General features: G+C 43.9%; 1 non-coding gene across 1 annotated transcript; it reads right to left on the bottom strand.

Annotated features, from left to right (window-relative positions):
• Window positions 1-10738: 10738 nt before the first annotated feature.
• On the bottom strand, window positions 10739-10811 carry TRNAW-CCA (transfer RNA tryptophan (anticodon CCA)). The gene has a single exon. It is a non-coding gene; the product is annotated as a tRNA-Trp (tRNA).
• Between the last annotated feature and the right edge of the window lie 10776 nt (window positions 10812-21587).

Here is a 21587-nt window from a genome sequence, read left to right as displayed (position 1 = left end):
AACCACTGGACCACCAGGGAAGACTCCTAAAATTCCTTTCCTTATCCTAAGAAAATATTAAAATCTACACAAAGATTTAAGTTCTACACTGTGTATCATTTCCAAAAATTGAAAAGAATTTAAGTTTCATCAATAAGGAATTGAGGAAATTATGGTATATGCTTACAATGGAATAGTTATATAGTCAGGAAAAAGAATACAGTGGATTTTTTTATGCATTGACAGGGAAAAAATAAACATGTATATAATACTATTAAGTGGAAGGATGTATCATTTAGAAACTGTGTCCAGGCACCAGTCCTAGAAGACCTCATCACAGTGGCTTAAAATCACAGGAAGTTGTTCTCCAACGTTAAAGAAGCCTGGAGCAGGCCGATGGGGAGTGGCGTGGCGATTCCTTCAAGTTATTGATGTCTCAGCTCTTCTCTTCTGGTCCCCAGTGTGCGACTTCATCCGCAGAGTCCCTTCATGGCCTAAGATGCCTACGAAACTCTGCCTTCCTATCTGTTTGTAGCTAAGAAGGAGTCAGGCATGCAGGTCAAGAAGCAACAGTTAGAACCAGACATAGAACAACAGACTGGTTCCAAATCGGGAAAGAAGTACATCAAGGCTGTGTATTGTCACCTTGCTTATTTAACTTATATGCAGAGTACATCATGCAAAATGCCAGGCTGGGTGAACCACAAGCTGGAATCAAGATTGCCGGGGGAAATATCAATAACTTCAGGTATGCGGATGACACCACATTTACGACAGAAAACGAAAAAGAACTAAAGAGCCTCTTGAAGAAAGTTGAAAGAAGAGAGTGAAAAAGTTGGCTTAAAATTCAACATTTAGAAAACTAAGATCATGGCATCCAGTCCCATCACTTCATGGCAAATAGATGGGGAAGCAATGGAAACAGTGAGAGACTTTATTTTCTTGGGCTCCAAAATCACTGCAGATGGTGACTGCAGCCATGAAATTAAAAGACACTTGCTCCTTGGAAGAAAAGCTATGACCAACCTAGACAGCAGATTAAAAAGCAGAGACATTACTTTGCCAACAAAGGTCCATCTAGTCAAAGCTATGGTTTTTCCAGTAGTCATGTATGGATGTGAGAGCTGGACTAGAAAGAAAGCTGAGTGCCAAAGAATTGATGCTTTTGAACTGGGGTGTTGGAGAAGACTCTTGAGAGTCCCTTGGACTACAAGGAGATCCAACCAGTCCATCCTAAAGGAAATCAGTCCTGAATATTCATTGGAAGGACTGATGCTGAAGCTGAAACTCCAATCCTTTGACCACCTGATGCAAAGAACCAACTCACTAGAAAAGACCCTGATGCTGGGAAAGATTGAAGGTGGGAGGAGAACAGAGAACAGATCATGAGATGGTTGGATGGAATCACCAACATAATGGGCATGAGTTTGAGTAGGCTCTGGGACTTGGTGATGGACAGGGAAGCCTGGCATGCTGCAGTCCATGGGTTCGCCAAGAGTCAGACACAACTGAGTGACTGAACTGAACTGAAGGAGTCAGAGAAAAGGCTGAAAAGACATGCCTCCCACCTGCATCAGCCTCTCTTAAGCAACCTTCTGGGTGCTGTACAACCTGTCTGCTTATATGCTATTGTCTAAAACTTAATTCCCTGCACACATCTTGCTAGAACAAAAACTGGGCAATGTGGTCTTTATTCTGGGTGGAAGTGTGCCCAGCTAGAGATAAAAATTCTGCACTAGGGGTGTGTGTGTGTGTGTGTGTGTAGAATGCAACATATAGGTTTATAAGCATATAAAATAAACTCTAGAAGCATATACACACTAAAAAATGGTTATGCTCGAAAGTCAAATTAGAGAGAATTCTTTTACTTGCTACTCCATATCATCCTGCGGAGAAGGCAATGGCACCCCACTCCAGTACTCTTGGCTGGAAAAATCCCATGGGCGGAGGAGCCTGGTAGGCTGCAGTCCATGGGGTCGCTAGGAGTCGGACACGACTGAGCAACTTCACTTTCACTTTTCACTTTCATGCACTGGAGAAGGAAATGGCAACCCACTCCAGTGTTCTTGCCTGGAGAATCCCAGGGACGGGGGAGCCTGGTGGGCTGCCGTCTATGGGGTCGCACAGAGTCGGACACGACTGAAGTGACTTAGCTATATCATCCTGAATTAATAAAATTATTTTCAACCAATATTTATTATTTTTAAAATCAGGAAAGCAACCATAAATATATCTTAATTTTGAATAAAAAAGAGATAATGATGTTAAAGTCCTATAAGGCAAACTTCAGCAAGCATTATGTATTGGCAACAATACTGTATGCCAGGGTTTGAGTACATGCATTTATGCTCGTGCATTATTAAGCAGTCTTAAAGCTTTGAGAGCATAGTAGGTATTGAACAAAAGAAAGGCCAAACACAGAAGACATGAAAACTTCTTTTCTGATCTAAAGAAACTAGAAATCTACTGATGACACTTTTATCATGATTCAGTGAAGACTTCCTTTTACAAACATTTCATCTCCCCTTGAGATTCACCCAATGAACATTAATTCATTGCCCACCATAAGCCAGGCAATTTATTAGGCTCTTTCAACCTTTCTCATATAATCACTCACAAAAACTCTAACAGGCAGATACTTTTGTCCCGTTTCATAGATGAGGAAGACAAGCCTCAGAGAGATGAAAGAAGTTGGGGGTTTTGTTTGTTTGCTTTTTAAATTTTCATTTATGTATTTTTTTGGCCTCGAGTTTTCTGTAGTCGTGGTGGCTTCTCCTCGCAGTGGCTTCTCCTGTTGTAGAGCACGGGATCTAGGGAGCACGGACTTCAGTAGTTGTGGCTTGCAGGCTCTACAGTGCGGACTTAGTAGTTACGGTACACAGGCTTAGCTGCCCCGTTGCTTGTGGGATCTTAGTTCCCTGACCAGGGATTCAATCCATGTCCCCTGCATCAGCAGGTGGAGTCTTAAGCACTGGGTCACCAGGGAAGTCCCAGTGTTTTTTATAATCCCTGGATGACCCGTGTTTCTTGGACTAAGAATTAGCATGTTGGGCGTCAGTGTTTTCTACAAGGGTTAGGACCTGAAACTTTTGAAAGAACCATTCACCTTTTGGGGAAGCATTTCTGAATTGTCCATCACCAACCATTTCTTCTTGGATATCATCGTGTTTGTTGATTGGAGCTGTCCTTTACGTTGATGCACCTCTGGATCCAGATAAAACATTAAACTGCCTTCCTTCTCCATCAAGTGTACAGTTTTTAAGCTATCACTGGCATTTCAAGTCTTCTGAAAACAGTATATGCACGGTCCATAGCACAGTACAAGCAGCATTTAATAATAGTTTTCACTGAAGAATGTTTTCAGATTCTTGAATAAATCAGATCTTTGGTTGAGACCCTACTGATGATCCCTGAGAAAGCCTTTCCCACCTCACCTCTAGTGTTGACCATTGCTGCTCAACCCTAGTTCTCCCTGACTTCAAAGCTCATCATTTTACTACCCCACTGGAGGATGTCTCCAAGCTGGATCATCCCCTACCCCTCCTGCAGAGGCCAAGGGATGATAAATGGTAAATATTCCTCACCCAAACTCCCTGTCTCATCCCTTAGGAGCCTCAGAGTCTGAGGCTTTCTAAAATTAGGTCAATCACTTCCTTCCTTACCTCCAGCCAGTTTTAACTATAAGCTCTCCTATCCATCTTCCTTACTGGCTGAATTTTCCTCTGGGCTTTCATGGACTACCATAACCCAGCAGTATTTTTCCTATTGCCCTCTTAACTTCCCCTGGGAGTCTGACTTGTTACTCATTTTGGACCTGGTGCCTTGTGAACTTGATAATGGTCTTCCTTACCTTACTCAGCTCTGACGCAAGTGAGGAAGAGCCTTCCCAGTTTTAATCACTCCTTAGAGATGGGGCTCTGGATGTCATGCTAGCCCCCACTGCACGTCCAGTGAGTTTCCCGGATGCAGAGGGAGTGGAGAGAACTTGGGCTTTGGACTGAGACAGACTTGGGTTTGAATCGTAGCTATACAATAATTCTGAGTCATGATTTCCTTATTTCTAAAATACAGGTGATGAATGCATTTTTTCCAGACTGCATGTGAGGGTTAAGTGATATAAGTATTTTGTTGCCTAGCACCTAGGAATCATTTAATAACTTTTGTTATTTGTCTTACGTCCAGTATTCTTGATTGAAAATGCCCTAAAGTCTCATCATATAACTAAAGGATACTAACATCAATTATAATTAGGCCAAGAGTTACACAGCATAACCATTAAAAGCATGGGCTCCTGGACAGACGGCCCGAGTGTGAATCTCAGTTTCACTGCTTAGTAACTATGTGACCTTGGGCATTTACTTAAACCCTCTGAATATCAGTTTTCTCAACTGCAAAATGAGTTTTATGATTGTAGCCACTTCATGGGGTCAAATCACTTAGAATAATGCCTTGACCATTATAAGCACTTAATTTGTATATGATATTATAGTTGTTACCATGTATTGAAGTCTTGTTAAATTCCAGGCTCTATGTTAAACTCTTATTCATCCTCTAGCATTTTCACAATGACTCCGGTCATAGGATCCCTGCCTTTGAGCTAGGGAAACTGAGGTTCAAGTGGAAGGATAACTTACGCCCTGATTCTAGAGCGAGTAGGTGGCAGAGGCTGGATTCATGACAGGCAGTCACCACCCTTTTCATTCTGCTCTGAGGTTATCTCCCTCTGACTCCGGCTTATTCTTTAAGGAGCCCCCTTGGCTCCTTCCCAACTTCCTATCCTGATATCTCAAGGACATTTCCACATTAATCTTGGTTTCCGTTGCTATTTATGTCCTGTTACCTTTCCCAAGCTTTATCACAAGGGTTGATTAATCAGAAACTGTTTCTCAGAGGCTATGACCCTAAAGGAAACATATTACAGCCTCTGTAACCATTCCTGATCTCAGCTCATGAATGATAGGCTGTTTATCAGAGAGCAGAAGGCAGCCCATTGTTGGGATGTAAAGAAAAGGTGACCAGGTTAGAAGGCCTCATATAAGACATAGGTCTTTGGGACCTGCTGAGTAAGCTGATGTGCATATGGTTCTTGGTAAACAGGATACTTTCTTGGGCTCCAAAATCACTGTGGATGGTGATTTAAGCCACAAAACCAAGACACTTGCTCCTTGGAAGAAAAGTTAAAACAAAACTAGGCAGCATATTAAAAAACAGAGACATTACTTTAAGACAAAGGTCCATATAGTCAAAGCTATGGTTTTTCCAGTAGTCATGTATGGATGTGAGAGTTGTACCGTGAAGAAGGTTGAGTGCCAAAGAATTAATGCTTTCGAAATGGGGTGCTGTAGAAGACTCTTGAGAGTCCCTTGGAAAGCAAGGAGATCAAACCAGTCAATCCTAAAGAAATCAACCCTGAATAGTCACTGGAAGGACCAATGCTGAAGCTGAAACTCCAATCCTTTGGCCATTTGATGTGAAGAGCCAACATACTGGAAAAGACCCTCATGCTAGGAAAGATTGAGGGCAGAAGCAGAAGGGGATGACAGAGGATGAGATGGCTTCATCAACTCAATGCACATGAGTTTGAGCAAACTCTGGAAGATAGTGAAGGACAAGGAAGCCTGCCGTGCTTCAGTCCATGGGGTCACAAAAGTTTGACATGACTTAGTGACTGAACAACAACAACAAACAGGACGGTGTTGGCCCAAGCTGCTAACACTCAGCTCTGCCATGATGTGAAAGGGGTCTTCTAAGAGCAAAGATGCATAGCCACAGAGATGGTCATGCATTCCACTTAACAACCAGTAGAAATTAGAATGGTAGCAGCTACCTCTGATTGGAGGCTTCTCATGTGCTAAAGAGGAGGTATACACACCTCCTGGGTGTTAGTGCTTACCAAGCCCTGACTTGCCCTTGAAGCTCCAAGAATCCCAAACAACCCAGAGCCCCCCAGAGGCACCATGCTAATTCTTGCCTCTGTGCCTTTATCCATGCATTCCTTCATTCAACACTTATATCCTAACTATCTATTATGGGTCTTTGGTGGGGGGAATTGTGTCCCTTTCCCCAAAATCCACATCTTAAAGTCCTAACCTCCAATATCTCAGAATGTGACCTGATTTGGAAATAGGGTCATTGCAGATGTAATTAATTAAGAGGAAGTCATACTGGAATAGGGTGAATTGTGTCCTTATAAACAGGGACAATTTGCACGCATACACATGGGGGTAATACCACATGAAGATGAAGGCAGAGAGCAAGGGGATATGTCTACAAGATGAGAAACACCAAAGACTGCCAGCAAACCACCAGGAGATAGGAGAAAGACATGAATCAGATTCTTTCTCACAGCCCTCAGAAGGAACCAAGTCTGCAGACCCCTTGATCTCAGATCCCTAGCCTCCAGAAATGTGAGAAAATACATTTCTGTTGCTTTAGTCACCCAGCCTATAACACCTTGCTACAGCAACCCTGACAAACTAATACAGCATCAGACATGAAGTTATGGGGATCAGCACTGAGCAACACAGATGAGGTCCCTGCCCACACTGAGTTTGCCTCTCAATAGAGAATACCCTAAGAATACAAAATTAAATACACTACAACTTCAGGTCATGATAAGTGATGTGAAGGAGACTAAAGCAGGATAAAGGGATGGACAGTGAACAAGGTGCTCAGGGAAAATATCTGTGAGGAGGGGATATTTTGCATAGAGGCCTGAAAGAAGTAAGGGAGTAAGTCATGCAAAGCTGTGAAGATAGAATATTCCATGTTGGCCCCTTTGTCTGGATGGTGGTCCCCCTTGCCCTCTCTTAACCCTCCCAGCACCGGCTGACTCATTCTAGTCTCAGCTTAGATGCCACCTCTTCCAAAGAAACTTAGCTGACCCCCAAACTAAGCTAAATGCTGCCCTTCTATGGGGCTCCCAAACATCTAGAGTACATGTATCCCTCAACAACTTGTTTTATTTATTTATTTATTGTTAGTTTTGTGTCTTTCTACCTAGATTGTGCTTTCACAGAGGACAGGACCATGTCCTATTCATTTCTGTGTCCCCAGAGGTCAGCAAAGAATCTGATAAACAACAAGTGTGATAGGTTTGTTTATATATGGTTGGATGGATGGATGGATGGACTGATAGATGAATGGATAAAAGAAGTGAATGGAATTATGTTATTTATTCCTAACTACAACCTTGTGGGATAGTTATTATTGTACTTATGATACAGATGAGGAAATCTTGGTCTCACTGAGGAGGAATCTGGGTTATTCACACTATTCATACTGACCATGTTCTAGGGCACAATTCAACCGGCTTAAATTGTTGAAGGACTTAGATGAGCAAAGTCATCCACTGGACCCAAGTTCCTTGAAGGGTGCAGCCCTTTACAAATTACACTCTGACATTTCCATTTGTTCCTCCTAATAGCCTGAAAATATATAAACAGGATAACTGTCTTTATTTGACAGACAGGAAAATCCTGATTCAGGGAGGTGAATTGAATTGCCCAGGCTCTCACAGCTAGCAAGCAGAGTGAGGACTCCTGACTCCCTGTTTTCCCATTCGTTGGTGCTGCTGCCCCAACTCACTGACCCTCAGAACCATATCTTAGATGCTTAGAGCTAAGAGGACTTGGACTTTATCTAGGCCAGCCTCTTACAGATGAGGAAGGAGAGGCTCAGAGCTAGCAACCCCATGCCCACCGTCCTTCCTTCAGACTTACCCCATTTCACTTGCTCTAAGAAAGTACCAGAGGGATGCTACTCTGTTCAAAGACAACAGGAGACACCTGCCCTTTGTAACAAAATGAACAAAAAGCAAAACAAAGAAAGAGAAAAGGAAACCATCATCTAGACAGAACCCTAAAACTCATTTTTCCCAGAGAACGGCAAGCTCTTCTTCAGCACCCCTTTCCCTTTAAAATCATAAGATTTTCTGGAGGATTAAATCGGAGGAGGACAGAGTAATGACAAATCCACCAACCACAGCAGCCCCTCCATTAGCCCTTTAATGAGAAACATGTGAAGAATTGGTGCTTTTGAACTGTGGTGCTGGAGAAGACTCTTGAGAGTCCCTTGGACTGCAAGGAGATCCAACCAGTCCATCCTAAAGGAGATCAGTCCTGGGTGTTCATTGGAAGGATGGATATTGAAGCTGAAACTCCAATACTTTGGCCACCTGATGCGAAGAGCTGACTCATTGGAAAAGACCCTGATTCTGGGAAAGATTGAGGGCAGGAGGAGAAGGGGACGACAGAAGATGAGATGGTTGGATGGCATCACTGACTCAATGGACATGAGTTTGGGTAAATTCTGGGAGTTGGTGATGGACAGGAAGGCCTGGCATGCTGCAGTTCATGGGGTCACAAAGAGTTGGACATGACTGAGTGACTGAACTGAACTGAACTGAACTGTGGAGGCGGAGGGGCATGGCAGCATGGATAGGCAGGGTTCAAGGAGCTTCTCCCTCTTTGGTATGGATGGGGATGGCTGCATTTCTCCAGTGACCCAGCATTCCTAGTGGGAAATGGAGCAGAGCAGGAGCCCCACCACAGCCAGCAGTCTGCGGGGCAGCAAAGGTGACTATGACTTCACTCCCACCATCCACATGGCCCAGCAGCCCTCTGCTCTGTCCTGGATCTCTGTGCCCAGTTCAAGGTTACGGATTCAACCCAGAGAGGTCAAGGTCAGATCCAGGAGCTGCAGTCTGCCCCCATTCCATGAACAGGGAGAAAATCAAGTGTGCAACACTTTTTGGCATATAATATCTCAAATCTGGTCTAAAGTTGAAGGTTTTTATGCTCAAAGCCTGCTTCCACTCCTGTGTTCCAAAAACACGAGCAATATTCACCTCTCACTCAAGGAAAAAACCTCAGCCCCTTCCTTCTACCCTGGGACCATACCCACAGTCAAATGATGAGCAAGGCAGCTCACCCTACTTGAGAGCTGTCTCCCCAGCAGCACTGTCTCTCCATTCCTAGAGCACCTACCTCAAGTCTGACCTCATCACCTCTTCATGACCTTCTTATAGTAGCAGACCCTCCCTCCCCTGACAACCTACCCCACCTGTTGACATGCTCTTCCTGCACAATTAACCTGATCAGGTTAGTTCCCAGCTCCAAACACCAGGTTCCTTTCCTGTTTCCCTTGTTGTTGTTGTTCAGTCACTAAGTCATGTCTGACTCTTTGTGACCCCATGGACTGCAGCACACCAGGCTTCCTTGTTCTTCATTATCTCCTGGGGTTTGCTCAAACTCATGTCCATTGAGTCAATGACGCCATCCAAACATCTCATCCTCTGTTGCCCCCTTCTCCTTCTGCCCTCAATCTTTCCCAGCATCAAGGTCTTTTCCAAAAAGTCAGCTCTTCACATCAGGTGGACCAAGTATTTGGAGCTTCAGCATCAGTCCTTTCAATGAATATTCAAGGTTGATTTCCTTTAGGATTGACTGGTTTTATCTCCTTGCTGTCCAAGGGACTCTCAGCTGCTTATCTCTTACCACCCATTTTTCTCCCCAGCAGCTCTCAGCTGTGCCATGTATTATCTCTATTCACTTCCTCTTGTGACCCTTCTTCCAGAACAACTCCCTCCCCTCACCATCTCCCACCTCTTATTGCACTGCCCAAATGCTACTCAGTATTTGAGACCCAGCACAGGCATCTTCTCCTGAAGAGGCTTTGCCAGATCTCCTTCACACCAGCCCAGCCATCCAGCTGGGATAGGGGCCTTCACCTTGCACCCACAGCCCTGTCTTGCTACATCCACAGGGACAGCCACCTAATCCTGTCCCTTTCTTCTGACTCCTCCTCAAAGGTCAGGGCTCTGTTTTACTCATTTCCACATCCCCAGATGCTGGTCAAATCTCTGAAAAAACATAAGAACTCCATAAATATCTAATGGGTGAATGAATGCATGGTTGGTGGAATTGATTTGAAGAGTCAGACAAAACTGAGTGACTGAACAACAACAAATGAGGGAAAGTAAAGAGTCTAGGAGAGTTCCAGGTATTGACACTTTTCGTAAGACTGGAAACACACAACAAATGAAGGTTTAGGGAGCAGATGGCTGCCCCATTGGGTAGAGATGTCCCATAGGCAGTTAGGTCTATGTACTTATATGGAGTTAAGAAAAGACTGTATCTGGATGAGGGATGTCATTTGGGGAATCACTGCAGTAGGAAACTTGCTCAGAGAAGGATCTAGAGTGAGAAAAACAGGGGCAGGAACCCTGAGGAACTGTCATTAAAGCATGGGCAGAGGAAGATAGTTCCATGTAAATAACAGAGGCTCCTACTGCTGCTAAATCTCTTCAGTCGTGTCTGACTCTGCGAGACCCCATAGACGGCAGCCCACCAGGCTCCCTCATCCCTGGGATTCTCTAGGCAAGAACACTGGAATGGGTTGCCATTTTTTTCTCCAATGCATGAAAGTGAAAAGTGAAAGTGAAGTCACTCAGTCATGTCCGACTCTTAGCGACCCCATGGACTGCAGCCTTCCAGGCTCCTCCGTCCATGGGATTTACCAGGCAAGAGTACTGAAGTGGGTTGCCAGTGCCTTCTCCGAAATAATAGAGGGGAGACATGGCCAAAGAGGTAGGAGCCGCTGCATCAGAATGTGATGCCACCCAAATCAAGGGATGAGAGCACTGCAAGGAGACCCATGTTTCCAAATGCAGCAGTCACTTCTTCTTTTATTTATTTACTTGGCTGTGCTGGGTCTTAGCTGTGGTATGGAAACTCTTAGTTGCAGCATGTAGGATCAGTTCCCCAACCAGGGATCGAACCTGGGCTCTCTGCATTTGGGGTGCAGAGTCTTAACCACTGGACCACCAAGGAAGTCTTCCAGCAGTCACTTCTTAAACAATGATCAAGGCCTTTATAATCTAGTCCTTGCCCAGATTTTCTACCTCATCCCCTCACGCTGTAGATTTCAGCCCTTCTGCATATCTTAGGGTTCTCTCAATCTTCTGTGACATTCTACCTTCCCATTCATTTGTTCATTCATTTCCTCTCCTATAAGGTCCACACATTCCTGTGTGGTTCTGTACAACCCACTGGAAATTGTCATCATCAATCAAATGCCATCTTGAGCTTTTTCTCCTATAAAGCTTGCCTAACCTGTTAACCACTCCTTCCTCTAGCCCTCCACTTTTCTATCAACTTGGCTTTTACACTTCACCTGCAAGACTATATTTCTATTTCCATGCCTCTCTTCCCCATAAGATTGCCTTGTCTAGGGGTACAGGCTGTCTATTTATCTCTACAATGTCAAGAGCAGACACATGATGTGGCATGGTCAGCAGTTTATATGTTTTATTGAATGAGAAAGAGTGAACAAAAGACTTTGCACATCAACATCACTCAGAGAACAAATCAATGGTAGTGTAAAAATCAAAAGAGTTAATTGAGAATTTTCCTTCTCTGGGTTTTGATTAACTGAGGTTTCCCTGGGTTAATGCCTGGATTGATACTATACAGAATACATTCAGGTTTGCTGTGGCCTATATGAGCTCCTGAATGTAGTTGTAAATGAACTAATCTGGGTGGGAGGGATCACCTCTGTACGGTTATATAGAAACATCCGTTTGTGTTGAGACTGCCAAACTGGCTTTCCCTTAGCCCCACTGCACCAAGGGTGTCTCATAAATGTTAAATAATCATAATGACCATGCTCAAGGGGGTGTCAGTGGTCATAAAAGCTGGCTTTTATGGATGCTGGTCTGCATCTCCTGGTGGGTGGCTACAACTTACACAGGCCTGATGGCCAGAGGGCTCCATACAGGATGCATCTGAGAGACCTCTACGCTTGGGTGGCTTGGATCCAATCACAAGCTGGGACGCCCAACCATTGATTGATTGAGGAAGGCCACCCACACTGAGCCTTCTGGAATCCATTGGTGAGTCACGGGCCAAAGGATTATGTCTTCAATATGGGCCATCAGGCCTGATACCAAAGCATTTCCTGCTTACAGCTTAGGGGAGCTGTCATTAATGAGGGTGATGACCTGTGGGTCCAAGAAATAGCCAGATGAGAGGAAAACCACAGTCTCATTTACACCTCATGGGACATGGCTTCCTAAGCTTTTCTGTTTGATTCTATATTCTCCAGCAAACCTCATTTTACACTCATCCTATCATTTATCCTTTGTTTTCATTCATTTCATGGACATTAATTGAGCACGTGGGCTAGACGTTAGAAGTACAGAGATGAATAAGACACAATTCCTACCCTTTTGGGTTCAGTTCAGTTCAGTTCAGTCACTCAGTGGTGTCTGACTCTTTGTGACCCCATGAATCGCAGCACGCCAGGCCTCCCTGTCCATCACCAACTCCCGGAGTTCACTCAAACTCACGTCCATCGAGTCGGTGATGCCATCCAGACATCTCATCCTCTGTCGTCCCCTTCTCCTCCTGCCCCCAATCCCTCCCAGCATCAGGGTCTTTTCCAATGAGTCAACTCTTCGCATGAGGTGGCCAAAGTATTGGAGTTTCAGCTTCAACATCAGTCCTTCCAATGAACACCCAGGACTGATCTCCTTTAGGATGGACTGGTTGGATCTCCTTGCAGGCCAAGGGACTCTCAAGTCTTCTCCAGCACCACAGTTCAAAAGCTTTTTTGAACACAATTCTTCGGCGCTCAGCTTTCTTTAAGTCCAACTCTCACATCCATACATGACCACTGGAAAAGCCATAGCCTTGACTAGACGGACTTTTGTTGGCAAGGTAATATCTCTGCTTTTCAATATGCTGTCTAGGTTGGACATAACTTTCCTTCCAAGGAGTAAGCGTCTATTAATTTCATGGCTGCAATCATCATCTGCAGTGATTTTGGAGCCCCCCAAAAATAAAGTCTGACACTGTTTCCACTGTTTCCCCATCTATTTCCCATGACGTGATGGGACCAGATGCCGTGATCTTAGTTTTCTGAATGTTGTTAATTGTAGACAAATAAGAAACCATTCCCATGTAATGTGTTATGTATATATGGCCATTGCATGCATGAGTGCTCAGTCACTTAGTTTTGTCCAACTCTTTGTGACCCTATGGACTGTAGCCTACCAGGATTCTCTGTCCATGGAATTTTCCAAGCAAGAATACTGGAGTGGATTGCCTTTTCCTTCTCCAAGGGATCTTCCTGACCCAGGAATCAAACCCATGTCTCTTGCATCTCCAGCATCAGCAGGCAGATTCTTTGCCAGTGAACCACCTGGAAATTCCATATATGGCCATAGGGGTATGTACAAAGGGAAGAAAGGGGACACAGAGGTCATATTTGTACTGAGTTTTAAAGGATGAATAGGATTCCAACTGGCAAGGAAAAGGGAAGAAGAGAGGTGCTGGGTATCCAGAGGGGTGAGGAGGCATTTTAAACAACTAGATACATAGAGTGAGAGGAGTGCAAAGTAGGGATCAAGAGCAGGATCTCTGCCTCCATAATTTCAGGGGTACCACTCACATAAGAGTCTACAAAGTCATGCAGTGCATAACCTGGTGGTTATATGCCCCTTGTGGCCCTTTTTGGGAGACTTGTGTTCAGTTCCTGTCTCTGCTATTCACCAGCTGTATGACCTCGGGTGATGCTCTCGCTGTTCCTCATTCTTTTCAAGTCTGGAATAAAGAAACTGATCTAGATGATATCCAGATAATCTCTTCTCCCCAGAGTCCTCTATGAGTCCAGCCTGAGATGAAATGTCAAAGGAGTTAAAGCTTGTTGTTTTGCGACTGAATTAGGTATTGTCCTCAGAAATAAAACCCTAATCTTCCCCCAAACTCTTGATTTATGTACATTTTTTAACATAATGTTGGTTAAACAGTGATGTATAGAATGTGAGCACTAAAACAGAATTTAAAGATCATTTAACCCAAGTGGTTCATTTTTGAGAAGATGAGACTGAGACCTAGAGACAGTATACGATCCACCCAAAGGCATATAGTAAGTTAGGTCAAGATCAGAACTCTATCAGACTCTTTGTCCTAAGCCAAGCAGTTACCAAGTTTGACACTGACTAATTCTATAACATTGCAACCTCCTTGGCTTGTTTCATGTTTATTCAAAAAAAAAAAAAAAGGAACCATCATCCTACTGAGAAGCATAATGCTGCTAATGAAGGCTGCCTGCAGATCCACTCGCATGCCTCCTGGACACCCTATTCCCACTCTGCTGGCTTCCACACAGCAGAGCATCCAGCTGACCAAACCTGCAAATCTAGGACCATAGCACACCTCCACCTGATATTTCTTTGAAATATAAAAAACTCCAAACCCTTTTCCTCATAATTAAATTAAATCTAGGTATATATACAAGTCACTTTTGATGTGGCCAAAAGCACCAGACATCCAAGTGAGAAACTCAAGTGTGACTCTTGCTCCTCCTCCTCCTCTCTCCCATTCCCTCCTCCCAGTTCCAAAACATATCCTTGTCTCCAACTCCACTGACCTACTTCAGAGCTATACCCTTTCTTACCAGAGCTATTACAGAAGTCACCTGAGTAGTGTCCCTCCCTCCCATCCATCTCCCTCCTCCTGCCACCATGATGGTTTTGACTCTGCCCTGCTCAAGGGCAAACCAGGGGCACTTCCACATCTATCAGTAAAACCCAGTCTTGAGCCTGGCATCTTACATGGTTTTGGTCTTCCCCCACCCACCCGCCATTGTTTATCTCTGCCTCTGTACTCCATAAGTATGCATAATTATTATTTATGATTCTACAGGTAAGTTGGAGCTTCCCAGGTGGCTCAGTGGTAAAGGCTCCACCTGCCAATACAGGAGGCACAGGAGAGGCCAGTTCAGTCCCTGGGTCGGGAAGATCCCCTGGAGGAGGAAATGGCAACCCACTCCAATATTCTTGCCTGGGAAATCCCACGGACAGAGGAGCCTGATGGGCTACAGTTCATGGGATCACAAAGAGTCAGACACGACTTAGTGACTGAATACACATGCACACGTGCATGCCTTGGGCACAGGTATGCTGTGCTATCTCAGGTCTCCACATCTTTACTCAGCTGTTTTCTTTGCCTGGAATGCTTTCCCATCCTCAAATCCATCTCCCTTGTACATCCATCCTATACAAGTCTGCTTGGGGATACCACGGCAAAATTCCATTTTTGTGTAAACAACAAAAATGTATTTTCTCAGAGTTCTGGATGCTAGAATCCATGACCAAGATGTCAGCAAACTCAGCTTCTGCTAAGAGCTCTCTTTCTGGCTTACAGACAGCTGCCTTCTCTCTGTGTGTTCACACGAGCTTTGCTTTGTGTGTGCACACCGAGAGATAGCTCTCTGCTGTCTCTTCTCCTTATAAAAAGCCCAACCCTTATGACCTCCTTTAATTGCCTCCCTAAAAGCCCTATCTCTAAATACAACCACACATTGAGGGTTAGAGTCTCAACATATGAATTTGAAGGGCACAATTTAGTCCATAACACCTCCATTATAGCGCTCATCTCTATGTATTACAGTGTTTTATTTTCATGTCTTTCTCCTCCATTGGCTTCTGAGTTCTTGAGGAAAACTGGAAGTCTGTGAATCCTCATGTCAGTGAAGACTGGTCCAGGTTTTGTGAAGCCCAAGGCTTATAAAATGTGATGGGCCCGCACTAAGGGATTAAAACTTGGGTCCTGAGTGACTTGAGGAATGGCCCATGCAAGTGAAGAGCTCTGGAGCTTCAGTTTCATAGTCTCACAGTTTTACTGTCTCTGGACTCACAATAAAAAGCTTCATTGGGTCCTACAAAGACCACTGGGCTGGGGCGCATTCAAACTTCTCACCTGATTTTGGACAGATAATTTCATTATCCACACCTCAGTGTTTATGCATGTGTAAAATGAACCTACAATAGCTGCCATGAGGTTGTTTTGAAGATACAATTAAATAACCTGAAAATACATTAAATATTTGTTTACTTGCTCATTGTCTGCTTCCAACTACAATGTCAGCTCCATTAGGAAAAGAGACTCTGCCTTGGTCGTGGCTGAATCTTTTCCATGATGGCGCCTGGAAATGGTTGGATGCTTCATAAATATTTGTTGAGTGAAAGAATGTAGTGCCTTGTAGGACCTGAAAGAATGGTGCTTGGTATCCATTGTTAAGTTCTGCCAGTTGTAACTATTGCTACTATTAATGAATCTTTAGTTCTATGAATAAGGAAGAGACAGAAAATACTAACATCAGAAGACATAAAAATCACTGTAAACTAGACTCTGGAGAGCATTATCATTCCAAATCTCTTATTCTCCTAAATGTTTTGAAACTTAGAATAAGAAAATATTCGGAAGGAAGAAGGAAAGTTGAGAGAGGGAAGGAGAGAAGGAGGAGAGGAGGCAGAGAAGAAAAGAAAAAGAGATAGACAAAACAAAACAAAAGAACATTGAAAACTGTCCAGCAATGGAGAGAGGCAAAAAGGAAAGCCCCAGAAATTTGACATCATTTCTTCCAGGACCAAGACAGCTTATTTATTATTCATTGTTCATCAGCTCCCCTTGTGCTCTCCAGGGAGGAGGGAGTGTGGCTGGGTGCAGAATGCTCTCTCATCAGCCTTCAAAAAGGGCAGACAACCTCAAGTAATGTCAGGCCCCAGTCTCTTCCATCTTGGAGCTGAAAAGCTAGTCTTCCAATTTAGCTCTGAACTCCTCACCCCAATCAATTAAGAGAAATCTCATCAAAAACCCCAAATAAGTTTGGTTGGCCTGACCTAGCTAAAGAGGCATGGTTCCTCCTGGAAGAATCTATCATGTTTAAATGGCTCACCCTGATGGTTAGGAATTCAGGGAGAGAGGCTGTAAGCCACACAAAAGAGCTGAGAGGGACCCCCACACTTACAGAGGGCCCCCTTCATGACAGATGGGGAAACTGAGGTTCCAAGACAGCCAGCGACTTTGTCAAGGTTACAGAACTTTTTATTACTATTGTTAAAAGGAATCCCTGAGACAGATCTGGCTTCCTACACAGTCCATTTAATTCTCACACTTGACTGTGTCAGTAACTCTGACTCGTGGTTCAAGGTTCAAGGCTCTTATGAGCCTGACCTCAGCTTCACAGACCTTGTTTCCGCTTCTCATTTTGCTTCCTATGTGCTATGGGAACTTGGACAAGTGACAGCACCTTTCTGGGCCTCAATCTTATCCTTCGTAATTTGTCTCACACATGTGCTGTCAAGATTAAGTAAGACAGCATGTTTTAAAAGCTGGTACTTTTTGTGCTTAATAAGTGCTGATTTCCCACCTTCTCCCTTCCTCCTTCTGGCTTCCCTGGTGGTTCAGACAGTAAAGAATCTGCCTACAATGCAGGAGACTCGAGTTCAATCCCTAGATCAGGAAGATTCCCTGGAGAAGGGAGAGGCTACCCAACCCAGTATTCTTGCCTGGAGAATTCATGGTCAGAGGAACCTGGTGGGCTACAGTCCATGGGGTCACAGAGTAGGACACTAACTGAGCAACTAACATTTTCACTTTCCAATCTTCTCCCTTTCTCCCCCAGCCCTCCTTCTTTCCCTTTCCCTTCACTCCTCTTTTCTTCCTTTGTTCTTCACATAACAAATGATGAATGCGAAGAAGCAGAACACAGGGTCCTCGCTCAACGGAAGTTCATCTCCAATCAGGCTTCTGTTTTCACTTCTGTAGCACGTAAAGGTGGGAATACACAGATGTCCTTCCCTGTCCTCAAGGAGCTTATAGAAAACCAGAGCTACATACAAGGGAGAGAAAACCCCACAGGAAGCACGAGATATTTTCAAGCACTCAAAAAATTTTACACATAGAAGGGGAGAAATTACCAAGTTAGGGTACAGTGATAAGGTATCAGAGGGGGAAACCCAAGAGGTACTGAAGTTCTCTTTGTCTGATTCAGAAAGAAAAAAAAAAAAAAAAAAACTGGTAAAGGGAACTAGAAGTTCACCCATCGGGGCAACTATTTCTGGGCACCAGAGAATCTAAGTCCTCTGGGTCCTGTGACTAATGAACCTGGTGGGAAAAAATATCTAAAATTACATGAAACTGAAACAAGAGAAAGAAAATGAAAGGAGAAGAGGAAAGAAGAAGGAAGAAAGGAAGGAAACTACCACTGGTTTTCACTTAGCAGTACTAAGTCCCAGACCAGATTCCTTTATACATTCATTCTATGAGTGAAAAAAAGAAAGGAGGAAAGGGGACAGGGGCAGTGAGAAAGGGTGGAAGGAAGAAGGAAGGGTGGGAAGAAACCTTGGAGATGGATACGCTCTTCTTTTTAAACAAGAGGAAACTAAAGTCAAGAGAAAATGCCTCGCCCACAGCAACACAGTCATAAAACGCAGAACTACTATTGAACACCAGCTATGTGTAACTGCAAAGCTCGGGCTCCCTCAGGACATCCCAGTCCCCCGATCAGAGTCCACATTATCCCTCAAATTATAGCATCAGTGGTAAGGTATGGTCTAAAGAGCCAGGATGTCATGGGAAGAGGAATAAAAAGCACAGAGAAAAGGGCCCTTTCAGGTTCTCAGGGAATCCCACCATTTCTGTGATTATCTCTACAACATGAATTTCTCCTTGGGCTACTGACAAAGTTAACCCTGGGCATGTCACATAATCTCTCTGCTGCCTTATCTGTAAAATGGGTTCATAACATCATCATCATTTGATGAAAGAGACTGGATTAGCTGAAATCTTGAGTACCGGTCCAGGTTGAAGTTTTTAGATGCTACTCACATCACAGAATTCCACACCTAAAAAAAGTGTAAAAATCCATGCCCGAGAAATGGCTAGACTCTTGGTAGAGATTTCCACTTGGCCCATTGGTCTGTTCTCTTCTTTTGCATAATGACAGAATTTTTATCTAGTCACAAGACTACCCAGGTAAAGTGATTTCTTGGCCTTACTTAAAGGTAAGGGTGGCCATATGATCAAATTATAGGTAGTGGAATATGAAAAAAAGTGATATGTGCAAATTCTTCCCTGAAAAAGAAATGGTAAGCTCTCCCTAATTCCTCTTTTCCTCTTCCTGTTGGATGAAACGCACATTTGATGGCAGGAACTGCCATCCTGGATCATAGGATGGAAGGCGCGTGATGAGGACCATAAGGCAGCACAATGGGAAGAACTTGGGTTCTTCTATCATTCGATATGGAATCTAGAACGGTGGTACTGATGAATTAATTTGCAGGGCAGCAGTGAAGAAACATAGAGAACAAACCTATGGACATGGTCGTGGGGGAGGGGGAGGGGAGGAGGGAGAGGGTGAGATGTATGTGTATGGGGAGAGTAACAAGGAAACTTACAATACTATATACAAAATAGATAGCCAATGGGAATTTGCTGTATGTCTCAGAGAACTCAAACAGGGGCTCTGTGACAATCTATAAGGGTGGGATGGGGTGGGAGATGGGAGGGAGGTTTGAGAGGGAGGAGATATGGGTGCACCTATGGCTGATTCTTGTTGCTGTATGACAGATGGAATACCACAAAATTCTGTAAAGCAATTATCCTTCAATTAAAAAATAAATAAAGTGAGAAAAAAAGAAGCCATCATTCTATCCCTTGATAATCTACCTGAACTTCATATGTGAGAGGGAAATAAATTCCTATCTTATTTATGCTGCTGGCCTCTAGCAAATACATCCCTTTTACGAAAAAATAAAATCACAGATTGTCCAATTTGGGAAACATACTGCATGGAAAGTGAGATGGGAAACATTTTAGACACGTTCATGGTATTGTCACAGTCATAAATACAAAGTCAAATGGAGCCAATGAAACTTCATGTCTATGCATGGAAATAGAGGGTCCCCCAGATAATCCAAATTATATTTATATTGAATAGAAAGAGGGCTGGATAACCATTTCCATGTATACACAAAATTGTAGAAGTTGTCACAAGACTTTTTAAATTACCCTCACCCCCTACCCTGAGCCTAGAGGCCAGAAGACCCAGTTAGAATGAAAATTATATAATCCATTTATTTTTAAACCAAATTCCACTATGACTGCAGGGTAATAGTGGGAGAAGTCTGTCCAGGGAAGATGAGACAGGATGAGGTGAGGTCAACAGATCTCCAGGAACCTGCCTCTACTGCATCTTCATCTCTCTTATCTACTTTATATATCGAGGTTCCCCAAAAAAGTTCAAATGATTCTGTGCTCAAGCCTGAGTAAGTCCAACTTCCTGGTAATAGAGGAAAGAACTAGCACCCAGAAAGGGGAATTGACTTGCCTACAGTCACACAGTGATGGAGAGGACAAGTTCCCAGGCCTAGGAATCAGCCTCTTTCACTGAACCAGACCTATCTATTGATCAGGATAGACACAACTGCTAGCCCGGGGACATCCCTCTCTAACCACAGAGACAGAGTTTCCCTTTTGTTTGTGATTTTTAAGTGACTCTCTCATTCGCATGGGTGCTTCAGCCAGAAGGGAAAGAACCTTTGACCACAGCAGGTGCTCACAGCCTGAGAACAAGCCAGTGAATTCCTATACTGGCCCCAGGATGTCACATCCTGTCCAGCCTGCTCAGCTGTCCAAGAGAGGGATGGATCTCTCCTGGTCAGAATGGGTCTTGAGAGCAGAGCAAAGGAAGGCATCACATTTCCTGTAGCATTATGACCACAACCAAAGATGTCTTCTTCCCAGAAGGGAGGATCAGGTGGGTGCCAGGAACAGGTCCCCAAATCCCTGAGCACCAGTATTGGTCAATCAGATTAATATTAAAAGTGATTGAGGGGACTTCTCTGGTGATCCAGGGGTGCAGATTCAATCCCTGGTGGGAGCTAAGACCTCACATGCATCTTGGCAAAAAAAAAAAAACCCCACACAAAACATGAAATAGAAGCAATACTGTTACAAATTCAATAAAGACTTTTAACATGGGATAGGGGGAGAAGTGACTGGAAATTCCCTGGTGGTCCAGTGGTTAGGATTTGACGCTTTCACTGCTATGGCCTAGGTTCAATTCCTGGTCAGAGAATCAGAGAATTAAGATCCTATACGGTGTGCAGCACAACAACAACAACATTAAAAGTGATTATTCATTGGAATGATCCAGAAGTTCCCACTTCCCAAAGGCCTTTTACATACATTATCTCAGTTGGCGGTTCTTACAGTGCTAGAGGGGAAGTGGGTCAGAACACTGGACACTGGAGGCCCATCAGGGTCTCACTAGAATGTGAATTCCCCCAGGGAAGGGGATTAGGTTGGTTTTTGTCCACTCTTTCCCCTAGTGTTCCAATACTACACTTGAACTGATGCCCACTGTTTGCTTCATAAGTGAAGAAACAGCCTCTGCCAATCTTCCCAACTTCCTCTCTCTTCAACACCCCCTAATAAGACACAATCCACTCAGCCTTCCAGTCAGTGAACCACAGGCAGGTCCCCAAGCTGAGGCAGCTCTCTCTCCAGCCTGCAGGGTTTATGCATGCTCTTTCCTCAGCCTGAAATGGCCTCTGCCATCTCTTCCTCTACTGGACCTTTCTATCTCAGTCGACATTCAGGGCTGCTGTGTTCAGATAAGCGAGTTGTTCATCAGGCAAGAGTGATCTGGAAACTAACACAATATTATAAAGTGACTACATTCCAAGATAAAATTAAAATTAAATTAAATGTAAAAAATAAAAGAGTGATCAGCCCAGGAGGCAACTGGGGACACAA

This window comes from Bos mutus, chromosome 3 (assembly GCF_027580195.1).
Source record: "Bos mutus isolate GX-2022 chromosome 3, NWIPB_WYAK_1.1, whole genome shotgun sequence".
NCBI lineage: Eukaryota > Metazoa > Chordata > Mammalia > Artiodactyla > Bovidae > Bos > Bos mutus.
Note: the sequence above shows the minus strand (reverse complement) of the source record. Positions and strands in the feature narration are given on the sequence as shown.